Raw genomic sequence first — 22,543 nt, forward strand, 5'->3', positions numbered from 1 at the left:
GATTTCTTTGTGTTATAATTGTATTTAAAAGGGGATATTATCCTTGCAGGTCTTTAAACTACTTCCCTTGGACCCTCTCCTCTCATTTTGTCTGTTTTGTTTTGCATCTCTAAACTAGCCAGATATCCCCACCTAGTGGCAGTCTGTCAAAGCGCCGGTATTGACAATTAAGTGCCTGTTCGGAGCGCCGGAAACTACCGGTTCAAATTAATCATTGCAAAAAAGTATTTCTAAAACTTTGGGAACTTGGGCAGCATACTTTACGATATGCAACTTGGGAGTAACTTGAAATGCGCAAAGAATTCTAGAACGATCACTGGAAAGCTGTGACAGTCACAGCTTCCCAGCAGCACTTCAGAAGTTCTATCTGAAATGCAAAACAGTCAGGATATTCCATCAAATGTAGAAACAAACCGATGGTGATACGTTTTAATTTTTTTAAAAAAAAGAATCTGGCTGAATGTTCTGCTAACTTCAAGTAGCATTGTTTTATATCACTGAAAGATTATCAGAAGCAGACTGAGAAGCCCTTAGCAGTCACTGCCTGCAACACTTGCAAACCCATTCAAAAAGTACTTGCTAATTACCATTATCGGTAACATCAGAGGAAGTGAGATCATAGTAAGTTGTTACAAATGCTCACAATAAATATCAAATTAATGACGTAACCTCAAAAGCCTAAGCATAGCTGAACTGGAGTCATCCCATCTAGCATTCCTCTGTAACATTACAATTATCCTTAATTTCCAAATAGTCAACATCACTACTGATTGCTCTCAGCTTCCTCCAGAATGGATGACTGGTAAAGATTCCAGTTAAGCACACCAGAAATAACTAGAGCGTAAGAAGAGACTGTGCAGTGAACTGTGCTATTTGGCAGATTAAATCCATTGTGATAACTATAGTCTTTTTGAAGAAATGAAGACCGTGTATAATAAGCAAGACAGATCTCAATAATGGGCTGATGGGTCTGAAGCTCAGCGTGTTTGGTGGTTCATAGGTGTCTGAGTGTGAAAAACGTCATCCAGAGGTGTTTGGCATTTTCCAATTTCTGGTGTGACTGCTGAAGCATGGTGAAGGGTGGGCTTGGATCGAGCTCTCAAGAGTTAGCCACCGGTACTGGTAATTTAAGCAGTAGGCATGCCACTGAGGTCATCATCTCCTTGTTGCAAGGTATTCTATTTATTTGAGAACATGGACCCCAAAACGCCGACAGTAGCACAAATGACATGACCCATCCTTTGACTACGATGACATCACAGAATTTCTTCATTATCAATCCCTAGCCCCTCTGTTGGCTTCTATTTACTGCTGAGGGGCTAGGACTGGGATTCGGCCCTGCGTAATTACCGGTGGCTGAGATTAATTCAAGCTCTCCATCCATCATTTTTTTGTATAATTTAGAGTGTCTACATTTAGTTGACACATTTTTTCTTTTGTTTTTTATATTTATTTATTCCAGCATATGTGTGCTCTGCAAAGAAGACCACCACATTGTTTTTAGAAGGCAAGTGGGACTTCTTTAATGACAAAATGTTGCCCCGCAAAAGTTCACAAAGATCAGACTCACAAAGTCTGCAGTGCTGGCCTAAGTGTGATTTACGGGAGATTTGATAATCTCACTGGACATTCAGGCTTCAGTGTAGCTTACTTCAAGAGCTTTAATTACACTAGGAGTCTACCAAATACTCAACCTCCTGTCTCCTGTGCACCATCTATCCAAAGTCTGCTCCTTCCTAGTGAGTGGTGAACCTGTGTATAAGCAGTGTACTTGAATGAGGGCATTATAGCCATCATGTTTTGTGAGTGTGTTGTAAGGTATGTGCCTGTGTGAATTTAAGATTAACAGTGTATTTTGTGAGTGCAGGTTAAGTGACCCACAGCAGTGGTACCTGCTACTTAACAAGAGTGGCAGGGGGAGATAAAAAATCAATGTAAAAAAATCAATTACCTACAGGCTGGCCCTTGCCTCTTGGTCCTCTTCGGTCAACTGACTCCAGAAGCAGGAAGCAAGAGTCAGGAAGCAACAAGGCTCCCTGACTCCCCCAGCTAATCATGATGCCGCTGTCACCAACATGACAGCAGCATCGTGATTGGCCTGAGCATCGGGCTTTAGCGCTCAGACAGGGACTGGGAGCCTGTGCATGTTTTCCACCCAGGCTGTGCAATACAGCCGAGTGGAGAACATCCTAAGTGTGCATGACTGTTTGGCCAGCCCAAGATGGCAAGCCAAACTGTCATGCGCACGTAAGAGAGTGCCCACCACTCCTCCCCCTACTCTGGACAGCCCAGCATCGCCCCGCTCCACACCTAGTACTGAGGCAGTATGGAAAAAAAATGATAATAACATTGTGCTATTATCATTTTATTCACATTTTTTTAACTGCTCTCAGAGCAGTGAAGCAACGCTCCACCGCCTTAGAGGAGAAGCGGCTGCTGGTCTACAGGTTAAAAGTTATGCCTGTGTGAGTGCCGAGAGAACCATACACCTATGTGAGTGCAGTATGAGGGATGTGCCTATGAGAGGGCAACCGTCTGAGTGTGTGGTCCCTGCATGTTACGTCTTAGTGCGCATGCACTTTACTAGGCCAAAACTATTGGCTTTGGTATTCTTTTTTGGGGTTATGGCTTTGACTTACAGAAATGCAGTGCAGGGAATGGAAATACGACAGTATGTGTATGAGAATGGTAGTGAGTTTTGATATGGCAGATGCAGGCTCTGTCAAAGGAGGTTGAGAAGCGTTAGGGGCAGCTGACAGACTGAAATGTCAACCTAGTGAGGGGGCCCAGTTAGATTGCTTGCACTAGGGCCCATTGCAACCTAGCTACCCCACTGCTAGCAGAGACAACATGAATCAGTTGTGTATGCTTTCCTTCGAGAACAAATATCCTCTTAGCCTTGTTAACAGCGAGGTTATAGTTTCAACATTGCACAGCACTTTCATGAAACATAAAAGAATGTATAAAGCAATAAATACAGGTATCATGACTCTTAGGGCGATAGCTGCGTTGTACGCGCTGGTGCCAGTTACAAAAGGCTTTTGAAGTATGTGAAGTCATACTCCTGCAGGTCTCTTTTATATGCTCTTACATGCCTTCCTAAATCTGCCCCAACACTTCTCAAGCAGAAATGAAGCATGAATATTCTTATACAATTATATACAAATAGAAAGGCCCTTACCCCCATTTGCTCTTTTACTAACAGGGACATGGATGTTTCTGGGCGTATTAAGTAAGTAAGTATGTAGAAAAGTACACTTGTAGAACTACTTCCTGTTCTCATAAATGCTTTTGAGAATCGCCCCCTGGGAGTCTCATTGAAGTTTGCACAGCAATCATTCCACTGGACTATTATTTGTAATTTTGACCTAAACAATTCAAAAAAGGTCAACAAGGCCCAAACTTAAAACAATAAAAGATGTACAAAAAATAATTGAGTGATATTTATTGAGAAAGTAATTATGTTTTGCTTCAATTAAGTTTTCCCAATTAGCCGCTGCTTCTGTGGTTCTGCTCCATTATCACAATCTCAGCTTGGTTGATGGTTGAGATTGAAAGCACTCTGCTAGTGGTTCTCTTTTCCATTAGAACCGAGACAGCTTCTAATAAGTTTCTAATAAGTTTCCTCATTTGCAATTAGTGCTTTGTAATGGCTTCTCTTCACCGGAATGAGTGACACTGCAATCTAATGTTCTGATTATCTTTAATGAAAGTGTTAATCTTTGAGTTGCATCTCTATCCCCTTCCCGCCATGTGTTAATGAAGACAAACAAGCTCCGAGGTGGTGCCTGTGCTGACCACCAGGACTAAGGCGAGCTTTCTCTGCTGGAGGTCATGAAACAACTATGCTGTGAGAGAAGCCCACCTACCAAGGACCACGCTTGGCAAGGGATGTCATGACTGGCCTTTCGAGGCAATTTATTGTACGGCAGCACAGGTCGAGCAATACTGTATTTCTGTATTTAAAGGCTCTGCAGCGTCATACCAACAAGACAGAATTTACATTTCAATCCACTTCGATTACATTTGGTAAGGAGGGCACGGATGCCCATTCGACAACTTTTTCACAAGAGCAGAACATACATCAAGCTACAGGTGACTCCCCTCCCCCCACAATACCATCAGATCATCAACACTTTGTTTCACATTAAGCCACTCAAAAGTCTCCTATTTGCTTTCTTGGGGTTAAGGGGTGAACAATTAGAGGCTACTGTCACGAGCAGTTCATTGTCTGCCCAAATGACTCTTGAGACCAGAGATAGCATGGGTAATGCGGGGCACCAAACGACAAGATGCTGTTGCAACTACGACTCCCTAGTGAACGTCCATGATGGCTGGTGGGAATGATGGGGACGGAGGCGAGCAGCGGCGGGAAGGGATGCTACACAGATGCGTCAGGATCCTTGGAGAGGTGATCCAATTCTCCCCCATTTAGAGAGAAGGTCACAGGTAGTTACACAGTTGTAAGTTTAAAAGAGCACGAGAAAGTGCGATTTGTTGGTATCTGTCTAAAAATGTATACTTTTTAATAGAAACGGTGTCATCCCCGTCATGGCTTTATTAAGTAAACTTGCGGCGTCAGTAAGGCTAGCAGGGTGTGAGCAGGGCGTGAGAGAGCCTTGCAAAGTGTGAGGCTCCCACTCATTGAAGAGGAATTGAAGCTTGTAAGGCCACAATGTACATATCGAAAAGATGGAATAATGCCAAAACTACCAAATGGATTCAGGGTGTACTTGCTACGCTGTATAACACTTTTTGGTCTATCTTTGCACGTTCTCGCTTTGGTGCGGCCAGCACTAAAACTTTTACATTAGTTTTGAAATATAATTGTAACTTGGCATGCAGAGGTACATCTTATAACATATGGTCTTCAAGAACAGTCAAGTATCAGCACAACCAATACTGCCTTCTCGTGTTACTGGGTTCTAGAAATAACTTCCTTACTTCAGCAGCTACGGGCGAGCACATTTTACAATCACTGGCCCTTAATATTTGTATTTCAACGCACGACAGGAGTGTGCCATGCCTCTATGGAAAGAATTTTATAAAGCATGCAGGGTTCCAAGGAACATTGAGCACACACCTGCTCAGCTATGCCCAGTTCTTGCTTCTGACATGTAAGCCTTTGAGTCTCCTGGCAGGTAATCAAATGCCCGGCAAGTGAAATATCTCCTGGCTGGCACAGGTAAAGTATGTAAAATGGCATGATGCAATTACTCTTTCATAAGGCCCTGAACCTGAATAAGCTGAAGTTCCATGATGGCGTTATGGTGTTGTCGGTTCTGTATTACCAAATAGGCAAAGTAGGCACCCGCCTATGGGCCCCACTCCTTTCAGGGGCCCCGCGACAACGGTTCAAAATAATTGATTTGATCGTGGAAGAAAATTTCATCAAGCTTTCTTAAATATTGTTTCCAAAAGATCGAAAAAATGAATCAACTCAAGGAAACGAGAACTTTACAAATGCAAAAACAACAATTAATGGACAGAATGCAGAACAATGTCATACATTCACCCCAGTACAGAGATCTGGGCCTAAATCCATCGTTTTTTTGCTCACCATGCCGTTCCAGTTTGAACCCAGCCATATGTAAATCAGTCTTGACCCTGTGCCTCATGGGAACAGTCCAGCCCGAACTGCCAAGCCAGGTCCTCCCTGGACTGGAAACAAGCATCCTAGGACCGGTTTCGGGGTTTCACCCCTCTTCAGCCAGGATAGCTTGATTCCAGTGGCATGGAGAGCAAGGGACCCACGTCTGGGCATACCCATCCCACTCGGGGTGACAAATGCAAAAACAACAATTAATGGACAGAATGCAGAACAATGTCATACATTCACCCCAGTACAGAGATCTGGGCCTAAATCCATCGTTTTTTTTGCTCACCATGCCGTTCCAGTTTGAACCCAGCCATATGCAAATCAGTCTTGACCCTGTGCCTCATGGGAACAGTCCAGCCCGAACTGCCAAGCCAGGTCCTCCCTGGACTGGAAACAAGCATCCTAGGACCGGTTTCGGGGTTTCACCCCTCTTCAGCCAGGATAGCTTGATTCCAGTGGCATGGAGAGCAAGGGACCCACGTCTGGGCATACCCATCCCACTCGGGGTGACAAATGCAAAACAACAATTAATGGACAGAATGCAGAACAATGTCATACATTCACCCCAGTACAGAGATCTTGGCCTAAATCCATCGTTTTTGCTCACCATGCCGTTCCAGTTTGAACCCAGCCATATGCAAATCAGTCTTGACCCTGTGCCTCATGGGAACAGTCCAGCCCGAATTGCCAAGCCAGGTCCTCCCTGGACTGGAAACAAGCATCCTAGGACCGGTTTCGGGGTTTGACCCCTCTTCAGCCAGGATAGCTTGATTCCAGTGGCATGGAGAGCAAGGGACCCACGTCTGGGCATACCCATCCCACTCGGGGTGACAAATGCAAAAACAACAATTAATGGACAGAATGCAGAACAATGTTATACATTCACCCCAGTACAGAGATCTGGGCCTAAATCCATCGTTTTTTTGCTCACCATGCCGTTCCAGTTTGAACCCAGCCATATGCAAATCAGTCTTGACCCTGTGCCTCATGGGAACAGTCCAGGCCGAACTGCCAAGCCAGGTCCTCCCTGGACTGGAAACAAGCATCCTAGGACCGGTTTCGGGGTTTCACCCCTCTTCAGCCAGGATAGCTTGATTCCAGTGGCATGGAGAGCAAGGGACCCACGTCTGGGCATACCCATCCCACTCGGGGTGACAAATGCAAAAACAACAATTAATGGACAGAATGCAGAACAATGTCATACATTCACCCCAGTACAGAGATCTGGGCCTAAATCCATCGTTTTTTTTGCTCACCATGCCGTTCCAGTTTGAACCCAGCCATATGCAAATCAGTCTTGACCCTGTGCCTCATGGGAACAGTCCAGCCCGAACTGCCAAGCCAGGTCCTCCCTGGACTGGAAACAAGCATCCTAGGACCGGTTTCGGGGTTTCACCCCTCTTCAGCCAGGATAGCTTGATTCCAGTGGCATGGAGAGCAAGGGACCCACGTCTGGGCATACCCATCCCACTCGGGGTGACAAATGCAAAACAACAATTAATGGACAGAATGCAGAACAATGTCATACATTCACCCCAGTACAGAGATCTTGGCCTAAATCCATCGTTTTTGCTCACCATGCCGTTCCAGTTTGAACCCAGCCATATGCAAATCAGTCTTGACCCTGTGCCTCATGGGAACAGTCCAGCCCGAATTGCCAAGCCAGGTCCTCCCTGGACTGGAAACAAGCATCCTAGGACCGGTTTCGGGGTTTGACCCCTCTTCAGCCAGGATAGCTTGATTCCAGTGGCATGGAGAGCAAGGGACCCACGTCTGGGCATACCCATCCCACTCGGGGTGACAAATGCAAAAACAACAATTAATGGACAGAATGCAGAACAATGTTATACATTCACCCCAGTACAGAGATCTGGGCCTAAATCCATCGTTTTTTTGCTCACCATGCCGTTCCAGTTTGAACCCAGCCATATGCAAATCAGTCTTGACCCTGTGCCTCATGGGAACAGTCCAGGCCGAACTGCCAAGCCAGGTCCTCCCTGGACTGGAAACAAGCATCCTAGGACCGGTTTCGGGGTTTCACCCCTCTTCAGCCAGGATAGCTTGATTCCAGTGGCATGGAGAGCAAGGGACCCACGTCTGGGCATACCCATCCCACTCGGGGTGACAAATGCAAAAACAACAGTTAATGGACAGAATGCAGAACAATGTCATACATTCACCCCAGTACAGAGATCTGAGCCTAAATCCATCGTTTTTTTGCTCACCATGCCGTTCCAGTTTGAACCCAGCCATATGCAAATCAGTCTTGACCCTGTGCCTCATGGGAACAGTCCAGCCCGAACTGCCAAGCCAGGTCCTCCCTGGACTGGAAACAAGCATCCTAGGACCAGTTTCGGGGTTTCACCCCTCTTCAGCCAGGATAGCTTGATTCCAGAGGTATGGAGAGCAAGGGACCCACGTCTGGGCATACCCATCCCACTCGGGGTGACAAATGCAAAAACAACAATCCTTGGACAGAATGCAGAACAATGTCATACATTCACCCCAGTACAGAGATCTGGGCCTGAATCCATCGTTTTTTTGCTCACCATGCCGTTCCAGTTTGAACCCAGCCATATGCAAATCAGTCTTGACCCTGTGCCTCATGGGAACAGTCCAGCCCGAACTGCCAAGCCAGGTCCTCCCTGGACTGGAAAGAAGCCTCCTAGGACCGGTTTTGGGGTTTCACCCCTCTTCAGCCAGGATAGCTTGATTCCAGTGGCATGGAGAGCAAGGGACCCACGTCTGGGCATACCCATCCCACTCGGGGTGACAAATGCAAAATCAACAATTAATGGACAGAATGCAGAACAATGTCATACATTCACCCCAGTACAGAGATCTGGGCCTAAATCCATCGTTTTTTTGCTCACCATGCCGTTCCAGTTTGAACCCAGCCATATGCAAATCAGTCTTGACCCTGTGCCTCATGGGAACAGTCCAGCCCGAACTGCCAAGCCAGGTCCTCCCTGGACTGGAAACAAGCATCCTAGGACCGGTTTCGGGGTTTCACCCCTCTTCAGCAAGGATAGCTTGATTCCAGTGGCATGGAGAGCAAGGGACCCACGACTGGGCATACCCATCCCACTCGGGGTGACAAATGCAAAAACAACAATTAATGGACAGAATGCAGAAAAATGTCATACATTCACCCCAGTACAGAGATCTGGGCCTAAATCCATCGTTTTTTTGCTCACCATGCCGTTCCAGTTTGAACCCAGCCATATGTAAATCAGTCTTGACCCTGTGCCTCATGGGAACAGTCCAGCCCGAACTGCCAAGCCAGGTCCTCCCTGGACTGGAAACAAGCATCCTAGGACCGGTTTCGGGGTTTGACCCCTCTTCAGCCAGGATAGCTTGATTCCAGTGGCATGGAGAGCAAGGGACCCACGTCTGGGCATACCCATCCCACTCGGGGTGACAAATGCAAAAACAACAATTAATGGACAGAATGCAGAACAATGTCATACATTCACCCCAGTACAGAGATCTGGGCCTAAATCCATCGTTTTTTTTGCTCACCATGCCGTTCCAGTTTGAACCCAGCCATATGCAAATCAATCTTGACCCTGTGCCTCATGGGAACAGTCCAGCCCGAACTGCCAAGCCAGGTCCTCCCTGGGCTGGAAACAAGCATCCTAGGACCGGTTTTGGGGTTTCACCCCTCTTCAGCCAGGATAGCTTGATTCCAGTGGCATGGAGAGCAAGGGACCCACGTCTGGGCATACCCATCCCACTCGGGGTGACAAATGCAAAAACAACAATTAATGGACAGAATGCAGAACAATGTTATACATTCACCCCAGTACAGAGATCTGGGCCTAAATCCATCGTTTTTTTGCTCACCATGCCGTTCCAGTTTGAACCCAGCCATATGCAAATCAGTCTTGACCCTGTGCCTCATGGGAACAGTCCAGCCCGAACTGCCAAGCCAGGTCCTCCCTGGACTGGAAAGAAGCATCCTAGGACCGGTTTCGGGGTTTCACCCCTCTTCAGCAAGGATAGCTTGATTCCAGTGGCATGGAGAGCAAGAGTCCCACGACTGGGCATACCCATCCCACTCGGGGTGACAAATGCAAAAACAACAGTTAATGGACAGAATGCAGAACAATGTCACACATTCACCCCAGTACAGAGATCTGGGCCTAAATCCATCATTTTTTTGCTCACCATGCCGTTCCAGTTTGAACCCAGCCATATGCAAATCAGTCTTGACCCTGTGCCTCATGGGAACAGTCCAGCCCGAACTGCCAAGCCAGGTCCTCCCTGGACTGGAAACAAGCATCCTAGGACCGGTTTCGGGGTTTCACCCCTCTTCAGCCAGGATAGCTTGATTCCAGTGGCATGGAGAGCAAGGGACCCACGTCTGGGCATACCCATCCCACTCGGGGTGACAAATGCAAAAACAACAATCCTTGGACAGAATGCAGAACAATGTCATACATTCACCCCAGTACAGGGATCTGGGCCTGAATCCATCGTTTTTTTGCTCACCATGCCGTTCCAGTTTGAACCCAGCCATATGCAAATCAGTCTTGACCCTGTGCCTCATGGGAACAGTCCAGCCCGAACTGCCAAGCCAGGTCCTCCCTGGACTGGAAAGAAGCCTCCTAGGACCGGTTTCGGGGTTTCACCCCTCTTCAGCCAGGATAGCTTGATTCCAGTGGCATGGAGAGCAAGGGACCCACGTCTGGGCATACCCATCCCACTCGGGGTGACAAATGCAAAAACATCAATTAATGGACAGAATGCAGAACAATGTCATACATTCACCCCAGTACAGAGATCTGGGCCTAAATCCATCGTTTTTTTGCTCACCATGCCGTTCCAGTTTGAACCCAGCCATATGCAAATCAGTCTTGACCCTGTGCCTCATGGGAACAGTCCAGCCCGAACTGCAAAACCAGGTCCTCCCTGGACTGGAAACAAGCATCCTAGGACCGGTTTCGGGGTTTCACCCCTCTTCAGCAAGGATAGCTTGATTCCAGTGGCATGGAGAGCAAGGGACCCACGACTGGGCATACCCATCCCACTCGGGGTGACAAATGCAAAAACAACAATTAATGGACAGAATGCAGAACAGTGTCATACATTCACCCCAGTACAGAGATCTGGGCCTGAATCCATCGTTTTTTTGCTCACCATGCCTTTCCAGTTTGAACCCAGCCATATGCAAATCAGTCTTGACCATGTGCCTCATGGGAACAGTCCAGCCCGAACTGCCAAGCCAGGTCCTCCCTGGACTGGAAACAAGCATCCTAGGACCGGTTTCGGGGTTTCACCCCTCTTCAGCCAGGATAGCTTGATTCCAGTGGCATGGAGAGCAAGGGACCCATGTCTGGGCATACCCATCCCACTCGGGGTGACAAATGCAAAAACAACAATTAATGGACAGAATGCAGAACAATGTCATACATTCACCCCAGTACAGAGATCTGGGCCTAAATCCATCGTTTTTTTGCTCACCATGCCGTTCCAGTTTGAACCCAGCCATATGCAAATCAGTCTTGACCCTGTGCCTCATGGGAACAGTCCAGCCCGAACTGCCAAGCCAGGTCCTCCCTGGACTGGAAACAAGCATCCTAGGACCGGTTTCGGGGTTTCACCCCTCTTCAGCCAGGATAGCTTGATTCCAGTGGCATGGAGAGCAAGGGACCCACGTCTGGGCATACCCATCCCACTCGGGGTGACAAATGCAAAAACAACAATTAATGGACAGAATGCACAACAATGTCATACATTCACCCCAGTACAGAGATCTGGGCCTAAATCCATCGTTTTTTTGCTCACCATGCTCTTCCAGTTTGAACCCAGCCATATGCAAATCAGTCTTGACCCTGTGCCTCATGGGAACAGTCCAGCCCGAACTGCCAAGCCAGGTCCTCCCTGGACTGGAAACAAGCATCCTAGGACCGGTTTCGGGGTTTCATCCCTCTTCAGCCAGGATAGCTTGATTCAAGTGGCATGGAGAGCAAGGGACCCAGGTCTGGGCATACCCATCCCACACGGGGTGACAAATGCAAAAACAACAATTAATGGACAGAATGCAGAACAATGTCATACATTCACCCCAGTACAGAGATTTGGGCCTAAATCCATCGTTTTTCTGCTCACCATGCCGTTCCAGTTTGTACCTAGCCATATGCAAATCAGTCTTGACCCTGTGCCTCATGGGAACAGTCCAGCCCGAACTGCCAAGCCAGGTCCTCCCTGGACTGGAAACAAGCATCCTAGGACCGGTTTCGGGGTTTCACCTCTCTTCAGCCAGGATAGCTTGATTCCAGTGGCAGGGAGAGCAAGGGACCCACGTCTGGGCATACCCATCCCACTAGGGGTGACAAATGCAAAAACAACAATCCTTGGACAGAATGCAGAACAATGTCATACATTCACCCCAGTACAGGGATCTGGGCCTGAATCCATAGTTTTTTTGCTCACCATGCCGTTCCAGTTTGAACCCAGCCATATGCAAATCAGTCTTGACCCTGTGCCTCATGGGAACAGTCCAGCCCGAACTGCCAAGCCAGGTCCTCCCTGGACTGGAAAGAAGCCTCCTAGGACCGGTTTCGGGGTTTCACCCCTCTTCAGCCAGGATAGCTTGATTCCAGTGGCATGGAGAGCAAGGGACCCACGTCTGGGCATACCCATCCCACTCGGGGTGACAAATGCAAAAACATCAATTAATGGACAGAATGCAGAACAATGTCATACATTCACCCCAGTACAGAGATCTGGGCCTAAATCCATCGTGTTTTTTGCTCACCATGCCGTTCCAGTTTGAACCCAGCCATATGCAAATCAGTCTTGACCCTGTGCCTCATGGGAACAGTCCAGCCCGAACTGCCAAACCAGGTCCTCCCTGGACTGGAAACAAGCATCCTAGGACCGGTTTCGGGGTTTCACCCCTCTTCAGCAAGGATAGCTTGATTCCAGTGGCATGGAGAGCAAGGGACCCACGATTGGGCATACCCATCCCTTTCGGGGTGACAAATGCAAAAACAACAATTAATGGACAGAATGCAGAACAATGTCATACATTCACCCCAGTACAGAGATCTGGGCCTGAATCCATCGTTTTTTTGCTCACCATGCCTTTCCAGTTTGAACCCAGCCATATGCAAATCAGTCTTGACCATGTGCCTCATGGGAACAGTCCAGCCCGAACTGCCAAGCCAGGTCCTCCCTGGACTGGAAACAAGCATCCTAGGACCGGTTTCGGGGTTTCACCCCTCTTCAGCCAGGATAGCTTGATTCCAGTGGCATGGAGAGCAAGGGACCCACGTCTGGGCATACCCATCCCACTCGGGGTGACAAATGCAAAAACAACAATTAATGGACAGAATGCAGAACAATGTCATACATTCACCCCAGTACAGAGATCTGGGCCTAAATCCATTGTTTTTTTGCTCACCATGCCGTTCCAGTTTGAACCCAGCCATATGCAAATCAGTCTTGACCCTGTGCCTCATGGGAACAGTCCAGCCCGAACTGCCAAGCCAGGTCCTCCCTGGACTGGAAACAAGCATCCTAGGACCGGTTTCGGGGTTTCACCCCTCTTCAGCCAGGATAGCTTGATTCCAGTGGCATGGAGAGCAAGGGACCCACGTCTGGGCATACCCATCCCACTCGGGGTGACAAATGCAAAAAGAACAATTAATGGACAGAATGCAGAACAATGTCATGCATTCACCCCAGTACAGAGATCTGGGCCTAAATCCATCGTTTTTTTGCTCACCATGCTGTTCCAGTTTGAACCCAGCCATATGCAAATCAGTCTTGACCCTGTGCCTCATGGGAACAGTCCAGCCCGAACTGCCAAGCCAGGTCCTCCCTGGACTGGAAACAAGCATCCTAGGACCGGTTTCGGGGTTTCACCCCTCTTCAGCCAGGATAGCTTGATTCCAGTGGCTTGGAGAGCAAGGGACCCACGTCTGGGCATACCCATCCCACTCGGGGTGACAAATGCAAAAACAACAATTAATGGACAGAATGCAGAACAATGTCATACATTCACCCCAGTACAGAGATCTGGGCCTAAATCCATCGTTTTTTTGCTCACCATGCCGTTCCAGTTTGAACCCAGCCATATGCAAATCAGTCTTGACCCTGTGCCTCATGGGAACAGTCCAGCCCGAACTGCCAAGCCAGGTCCTCCCTGGACTGGAAACAAGCATCCTAGGACCGGTTTCGGGGTTTCACCCCTCTTCAGCCAGGATAGCTTGATTCCAGTGGCATGGAGAGCAAGAGACCCACGTCTGGGCATACCCATCCCACTCGGGGTGACAAATGCAAAAACAACAATTAATGGACAGAATGCAGAACAATGTCATACATTCACCCCAGTACAGAGATCTGGGCCTGAATCCATTGTTTTTTTTCTCACCATGCCGTTCCAGTTTGAACCCAGCCATATGCAAATCAGTCTTGACCCTGTGCCTCATTGGAACAGTCCAGCCCGAACTGCCAAGCCAGGTCCTCCCTGGACTGGAAACAAGCATCCTAGGACCGGTTTCGGGGTTTCACCCCTCTTCAGCCAGGATAGCTTGATTCCAGTGGCATGGAGAGCAAGGGACCCACGTCTGGGCATACCCATCCCACTCGGGGTGACAAATGCAAAAACAACAATTAATGGACAGAATGCAGAACAATGTCATACATTCACCCCAGTACAGAGATCTGGGCCTAAATCCATCGTTTTTCTGCTCACCATGCCGTTCCAGTTTGTACCTAGCCATATGCAAATCAGTCTTGACCCTGTGCCTCATGGGAACAGTCCAGCCCGAACTGCCAAGCCAGGTCCTCCCTGGACTGGAAACAAGCATCCTAGGACCGGTTTCGGGGTTTCACCCCTCTTCAGCCAGGATAGCTTGATTCCAGTGGCATGGAGAGCAAGGGACCCACGTCTGGGCATACCCATCCCACTCGGGGTGACAAATGAAAAAACAACAATTAATGGACAGAATGCAGAACAATGTCATACATTCACCCCAGTACAGAGATCTGGGCCTAAATCCATCGTTTTTTTGCTCACCATGCCGTTCCAGTTTGAACCCAGCCATATGCAAATCAGTCTTGACCCTGTGCCTCATGGGAACAGTCCAGCCCGAACTGCCAAGCCAGGTCCTCCCTGGACTGGAAACAAGCATCCTAGGACCGATTTCGGGGTTTCACCCCTCTACAGCCAGGATAGCTTGATTCCAGTGGCATGGAGAGCAAGGGACCCACGTCTGGGCATACCCATCCCACTCGGGGTGACAAATGCAAAAACAACAATTAATGGACAGAATGCAGAACAATGTCATATATTCACCCCAGTACAGAGATCTGGGCCTAAATCCATCGTTTTTTTGCTCACCATGCCGTTCCAGTTTGAACCCAGCCATATGCAAATAAGTCTTGACCCTGTGCCTCACGGGAACAGTCCAGCCCGAACTGCCAAGCCAGGTCCTCCCTGGACTGGAAACAAGCATCCTAGGACCGGTTTCGGGGTTTCACCCCTCTTCAGCCAGGATAGCTTGATTCAAGTGGCATGGAGAGCAAGGGACCCAGGTCTGGGCATACCCATCCCACTCGGGGTGACAAATGCAAAAACAACAATTAATGGACAGAATGCAGAACAATGTCATACATTCACCCCAGTACAGAGATCTGGGCCTAAATCCATCGTTTTTTTGCTCACCATGCTGTTCCAGTTTGAACCCAGCCATATGCAAATCAGTCTTGACCCTGTGCCTCATGGGAACAGTCCAGCCCGAACTGCCAAGCCAGGTCCTCCCTGGACTGGAAACAAGCATCCTAGGACCGGTTTCGGGGTTTCACCCCTCTTCAGCCAGGATAGCTTGATTCCAGTGGCTTGGACAGCAAGGGACCCACGTCTGGGCATGCCCATCCCACTCGGGGTGACAAATGCAAAAACAACAATTAATGGACAGAATGCACAACAATGTCATACATTCACCCCAGTACAGAGATCTGGGCCTAAATCCATCGTTTTTTTGCTCACCATGCCGTTCCAGTTTGAACCCAGCCATATGCAAATCAGTCTTGACCCTGTGCCTCATGGGAACAGTCCAGCCCGAACTGCCAAGCCAGGTCCTCCCTGGACTGGAAACAAGCATCCTAGGACCGGTTTCGGGGTTTCACCCCTCTTCAGCCAGGATAGCTTGATTTCAGTGGCATGGAGAGCAAGAGACCCACATCTGGGCATACCCATCCCACTCGGGGTGACAAATGCAAAAACAACAATTAATGGACAGAATGCAGAACGATGTCAAACATTCACCCCAGTACAGAGATCTGGGCCTGAATCCATCGTTTTTTTACTCACCATGCCGTTCCAGTTTGAACCCAGCCATATGCAAATCAGTCTTGACCCTGTGCCTCGTGGGAACAGTCCAGCCCGAACTGCCAAGCCAGGTCCTCCCTGGACTGGAAACAAGCATCCTAGGACCGGTTTCGGGGTTTCACCCCTCTTCAGCCAGGATAGCCTGATTCCAGTGGCATGGAGAGCAAGGGACCCACGTCTGGGCATACCCATCCCACTCGGGGTGACAAATGCAAAAACAACAATTAATGGACAGAATGCAGAACAATGTCATACATTCACCCCAGTACAGAGATCTGGGCCTAAATCCATCGTTTTTTTGCTCACCATGCCGTTCCAGTTTGAACCCAGCCATATGCAAATCAGTCTTGACCCTGTGCCTCATGGGAACAGTCCAGCCCGAACTGCCAAGCCAGGTCCTCCCTGGACTGGAAACAAGCATCCTAGGACAGGTTTCGGGGTTTCACCCCTCTGCAGCCAGGATAGCTTGATTCCAGTGGCATGGAGAGCAAGGGACCTACGTTTGGGCATACCCATCCCACTCGGGGTGACAAATGCAAAAACAACAATTAATGGACAGAATGCAGAACTATGTCATACATTCACCCCAGTACAGAGATCTGGGCCTAAATCCATCGTTTTTTTGCTCACCATGCCGTTCCAGTTTGAACCTAGCCATATGCAAATCAGTCTTGACCCTGTGCCTCATGGGAACAGTCCAGCCCGAACTGCCAAGCCAGGTCCTCCCTGGACTGGAAACAAGCATCCTAGGATGGGTTTCGGGGTTTCACCCCTCTTCAGCCAGGATAGCTTGATTCCAGTGGCATGGAGAGCAAGGGACCCACGTCTGGGCATACCCATCCCACTCGGGGTGACAAATGCAAAAACAACAATTAATGGACAGAATGCAGAACAATGTCATACATTCACCCCAGTACAGAGATCTGGGCCTAGATCCAGCGTTTTTTTGCTCACCATGCCGTTCCAGTTTGAACCCAGCCATATGCAAATTAGTCTTGACCCTGTGTCTCATGGGAACAGTCCAGCCCGAACTGCCAAGCCAGGTCCTCCCTGGACTGGAAACAAGCATCCTAGGACCGGTTTCGGGGTTTCACCCCTCTTCAGCCAGGATAGCTTGAGTCCAGTGGCATGGAGAGCAAGGGACCCACGTCTGGGCATACCCATCCCACTCGGGGTGACAAATGCAAATACAACAATTAATGGACAGAATGCAGAACAATGTCATACATTCACCCCAGTACAGAGATCTGGGCCTAAATCCATCGTTTTTTTGCTCACCATGCCGTTTCAGTTTGAACCCAGCCATATGCAAATCAGTCTTGACCCTGTGCCTCATGGGAACAGTCCAGTCCGAACTGCCAAGCCAGGTCCTCCCTGGACTGGAAACAAGCATCCTAGGACTGGTTTCGGGGTTTCACCCCTCTTCAGCCAGGATAGCTTGATTCCAGTGGCATGGAGAGCAAGGGACCCACGTCTGGGCATACCCATTACATTAAGGACTCTATAGAGAAAATACTGTATTTATGTAATGTAACCATTAACAACCTAAACCAGAGACATCAGATTCACATAGCAGTTTGTCTCTTAAAAACTCATCTTCTGGCAGCTGTCAGTTTGTGAAAAAATCAGGTGCATTGGGTATTAGATAATTTGTGAGGTGGGGCCGAAATTTCGACTGCCTAGGAGCCTCCACAGGGTTTAGTTTGGCACTGGGTGTTGCAATAAGGAACCGTAGTTGCATAAGAGAGAACAATCTTAAAACAATGCCCCTCTCCCACAGACCCACATCGAATTACATAAAACTGAGATACTTTAGAACATCCTCCCGGACTGTAGAAGACCAGCCTACCCTTATAGATGCCTGTGTTGGGTGGTACTTTACATCCATCTATGTACCAATGCTAGAAGCCAAATATCCTGCCTCTCTCCTCCCCAGGATCCTCTGAGTGCTTTATGAGGGTAGTTGAGGAGGAACTTTGGAAATTATGGCTGCAACTTACTTAATAAGGAACAATTTAACTGGGAGAGCTAAGAATAGGATAAAGGGTTCTGGCTCTGTTGCCAGAGTTTTACTTATTTATTGCCTTTGCCATTATATTGGCTTCGCTTCACTAGCTATTGTTCCCTGAAAACAAAGTTGTAATGTCACCAGCATGTGTTAAGTAAGCAACACCATTCTTTACATTGATGAGTGCCCAGTACTATGGATTTAAACTCAAGAATTGCAGCACTTAATTCTTGCATAATGCATATTCAGAATTAGAACTACCACTTTCTTTAGATGCTTCTGTTGTAAATCCCTGTATTGGAAGCAATCCAGCAACTAACATGTGCCTCTAAACTCTCTAGGAGAGCAACATTTTACATGGTGAAAGTAGATAGATGTTTGTACCCCTCTAAATAAGCCTCACTTCACCTGAGTGGAATGACAGCATTCCCGTCCTTGCCATCTTCGGAAGAACTAAAGGTGGTAAAACCTGTGGTGTGGGACAAATTGGGGGTTTTCTCCTACGAATGGATGGGTGCATTGTAGAGCATCCCCATGCCCAGTCGTCATCAGCAACAAAACAAATCCTAGGACCTCCATCTGCATTTGTGGCAGCCCAGGAACTGTAGGAGAAACTGTCTCCATCCCAAGTGTCCACAGACACAAGAGCTCAGAGTTGTAAGGGCTGTCGGAGGTTTGGCCAAGTGTTTGCCCACCCTATTTAGAGTCAGCAAACAAATGGCCAAATTTCACTGGTTGTCACCGACAGGTAAAACCTGGCAGTAATGGACAGTGAACACGGCAAAATGACTGGCACGCCATGGGAGAATTGTTCCATGGCGAGGATGTCATTGTTTTTTGTTTATTTTCAAAAATAAAATCCTGCTGTGAAAATAAAGAAAAAGTTGAAAGTTTGACATCCGCTTTCATCAAGTTGAAGGAGGCGCCTGTCAATCTTTCAATGCTTTTGTAGGAACTGCTGTGATGGTGATTAAATGCAAAAGATTTTTGCTGAGCTTGCGGAAAAAACTCCAAATTTGGTTGGTGTGTACTCCCTTAGGGCGACGGAGTACTTTACTCCATCATCCTGATGGAGAAAATTCTCGTCCACCAAACTGTAAGTCAGGCCTTAAATTATTCACTGATGAGAGAGCAATGGATGATCTGCCGCAGGGTTAATTCAAGAAGTAAAAAGCAGGTTTTACTTAGGAATATTGGGCTTACACCTGTTGTTTTGGGCAACACAAGGTTTCACTCAGAGAAAATAGAAATAAATTATAGGACCCTCAACAAAATTAATAAAGTTAAGAAATGAAACAGAAATATTCATATATCAATTAACATGAATAAAGATAATGATTAAAACATCCCCAAAAATTATTAAAGTCAGTTAAGGGAAAATGGAGTTATGCATTTTTAACCCCTTAGCTGCTGAGGCTTTTCCACCCCCGGTTCTGAGCCCTTTTGTTTGATGTTTGGGCCACTTTACGCTCCGGCCTTCATTTTTTACACAAACGGTAGCCAAGCCAAGTTTACATCCTTTTTTCAGCATGTTGGGGACTATAAAGATACCCAAGGCTTGTGAATTCCCCTGGAGAGAACTGGGAATATAGACATAATGTAGCAAAAGGTTGGCTTTTGTTGGAAAAAGGGAAAGAAGTGCTGTGCAAGAAAGCATCTGATTTTTTCTAAAAATGGCGTTAACAAAAGGATCAACGTACTTGCAGTTTGTGGTGGAAACAGGTGTAAAACCCATGGGTGAACCCAGAAAGCCAAACATTTATGAAAATTAAACAAAATTCAGGAACTCAAATTTCATTTTATGGCTAAAAATTTGTTTTTTGTTGGAAAAATGGGAAAAAGTGCAGTGCAAGAAAGCTTATATTTTTTCCCTAAAGCTGGCAGCCACAAAAGGTTCAGCCTACTTGTAATTTGTGATGGAAACAGGTGTGAAATTCATGGGTGGATCCAGAAAGCTAAACATTTCTGACAACTAGACAAAGGTCAGAATTTAGCAAGGGGTCGTTTATGTAGATTGCACATGGTTTTTCCAAAGAAACTAATCAGTGAAATAAAAATAAAATTGAAATTAAGTAGGAACAAATTGCTATTGGTGACAACATTTTCATCTGTGATTTTTTTATCCCAATGGCCGATTGACATAGCTACCATATAGTTACGTCCAGCAGACACCTCAGGTCGCTGGGATATATGATGCTTGTTGGTTATCCAAAAACATGCAATAGCCAAAGCCAACAAATGAGCTACAGCTTGTAATGATTTTTCATTGTGTATCTACCATACAGCAATCATATGGTAAAATATAATGCATTAAATGGGTATGAAGGGACCCTATGTATATAAATGTGCATAGGATACTGAGTTTCTGAATAGAGGGTATTTATACAACTATGAATTTGGGGTTACACATACTATCATCTAATTTAAAGGGCGTTTTGCAATATATGCTCATTCTTGCACACTGGCTTATATTTGGAAGCAAAAAAAAGAGAGAAATCCAATTGTTAATAACAAATGTTCTTCTATTCTGTGATCCCTCACATTTCCTGATAAAAACGGTACTCAACTTGTGTGGCTGGGCCTAGCATCCATGATGGAAAAGGCCAGTAAATGCGACATACAGACAGCACATTTTCAGTATGAAAAACAACCCTATTTGTTGATGTGGATACCTGGCCTGGACTCAGCCGCTATCCGGGGAAACCTACCAAACCCATACATTTCTGGAAACTACACACGCATGGGAGTCCAGGGTGGTGGGACTTGAATGGATTCAACTACATTTCTTATCCGGTGTATAGTGGACTTCTTCTCCCCTGGGAAAACGTTTGGGGGCAAAGTCACCAATCTTCCCTTGAGGGACAGAAATACTGAATTGCCCCTTACTGGGAAGGGGGGGGGGGGTCACTGGCCCTTGCTCCAGGGGCTGCGGCCCCTAGAAAGAAATCCCTGGCTTCTAGTGTGCTTTTCACTGCCCTATGGGGTTATATGTGGCATATTCCTCTACATTCGCCCTGGAGAAAGAAAGACTGTATTGCCTCTTCTTGGGGCCCCTTCTGGGGTGGGGGCAGCCCCATTCTTTTCTTCTTTCTCTGCCATAAGTAAACCCCGGGTGTCTAGTGGGCTCTCTACCTCTCTTCCCACACCAACGGGGCAAAAAGACTATATTGCCCAGGGTGGGGGTGGGTGGCGCACTGGCCCTAGACCAAGGGACCATCCCCCCCACAGAAAATAAGTCCCTGGTGTGTAGTTGGTAGATCCCTCCTTGGGGATCACCCTCCGCTAGGGGGAGACAATGCTAGAAATGGCCACTGTTCCCTATCCAGCACTGCATCTCCTACAGAGATCGGTGGTTGGGGAAAGAGTTATGCCCCCCTGCAGTGATCAAACGCGAACGTACACCAAGCCATTACCTCAATGTACTTCCACTTTGTTTTCCTGTGCATACTCACTTTACAGCAAACAAAAAAGAAATCTAACTTATGAGGTTAGGGAGTCTCCCTTGCATCAATACTTTGATTTTAGAAATGTAGATAGGTCTAGTAATTTCACCAGGAGTATTTTCTTTTCTTGTGTGGCCATCAATACACTCTTGATGGCCTCACTGTGTCAGGAACTTGACGATAGATGCACTTAGACTGGTAAAGAAAAAGCAAATGTCTCTTTTAAACATTGGGTAAAGCGAAAGTCAATCTTAGGTGAAGGGGCACACATGACCTGGCTCAGGATGACTGGAAGGTAGTGAGGGTCATACAAAACCTGGCGGTCTATCCCAGTTAACACTTTTAACTTCAGACAATGTCTGTGAAAGTCATCTCATCGCAGCAGTCACTTTCCCCCTTTTACCCAGTATCACTCTTTACATTTGAACTCAGCCACTGAGTAGGTCTTGGGTCTGCCGTAGGTGGGTCGGGAGGATGTTCCAGGTCTTGGTGGCGAGGTAGGAGAAAGATCTGCTGCCGAAGGTCGTTCGTTGGATGCGGGGGACAGCGGTGAGGGTGAAGCTGGTGGAGCGGAGCTGGCGGGTGGGGGTGGAGAAGCTGAGTCTGCTGTTCAGGTAGGCTGGTCCGACGTTGTGGAGGGCTTTGTGTGCGTGGGTGAGGAGCTTGAAGGTGACCCTCTTGTCGATATAAAGAACCCCTAGAGCATGCCCTCCACAGCCCAAAGGGAAGGGTGCAGTATATTTAAAACATAGGACATATACGTTTAAGTTTTACATATCCTAAGAGTGAAAAACTCCTACATTTGTCTTTCACTACTGCAAGGCCTACCTCTAACATAGGATAACATTGGGTTACTTTATTACATTTAATAAGTGAGAATTTCCAATTGAGAGCCAGTAGACAGCTTGAGCCTGGCGTCTAAATAATTGTAATTAAAAGCCCTCTTTAATGACAAAGTCAGATTTTTTATCACAATTCTGAAAACGCCACTTTTAGAAAGTTAGTATTTTTTTGTCCTAACTATGTGGCGCCTATAGCCTTATCCTGGGTCACATGACTAGGTATAGCTGGCAGTTGGCCATTGTGAATTGCTCCCAGACAGTGAGACAAAGGGAAGATAGGTGTTGGCAGGATGGGCCACTCTGAGT

Source organism: Triturus cristatus, chromosome 2_1 (genome assembly GCF_964204655.1).
Source record: "Triturus cristatus chromosome 2_1, aTriCri1.1, whole genome shotgun sequence".
NCBI lineage: Eukaryota > Metazoa > Chordata > Amphibia > Caudata > Salamandridae > Triturus > Triturus cristatus.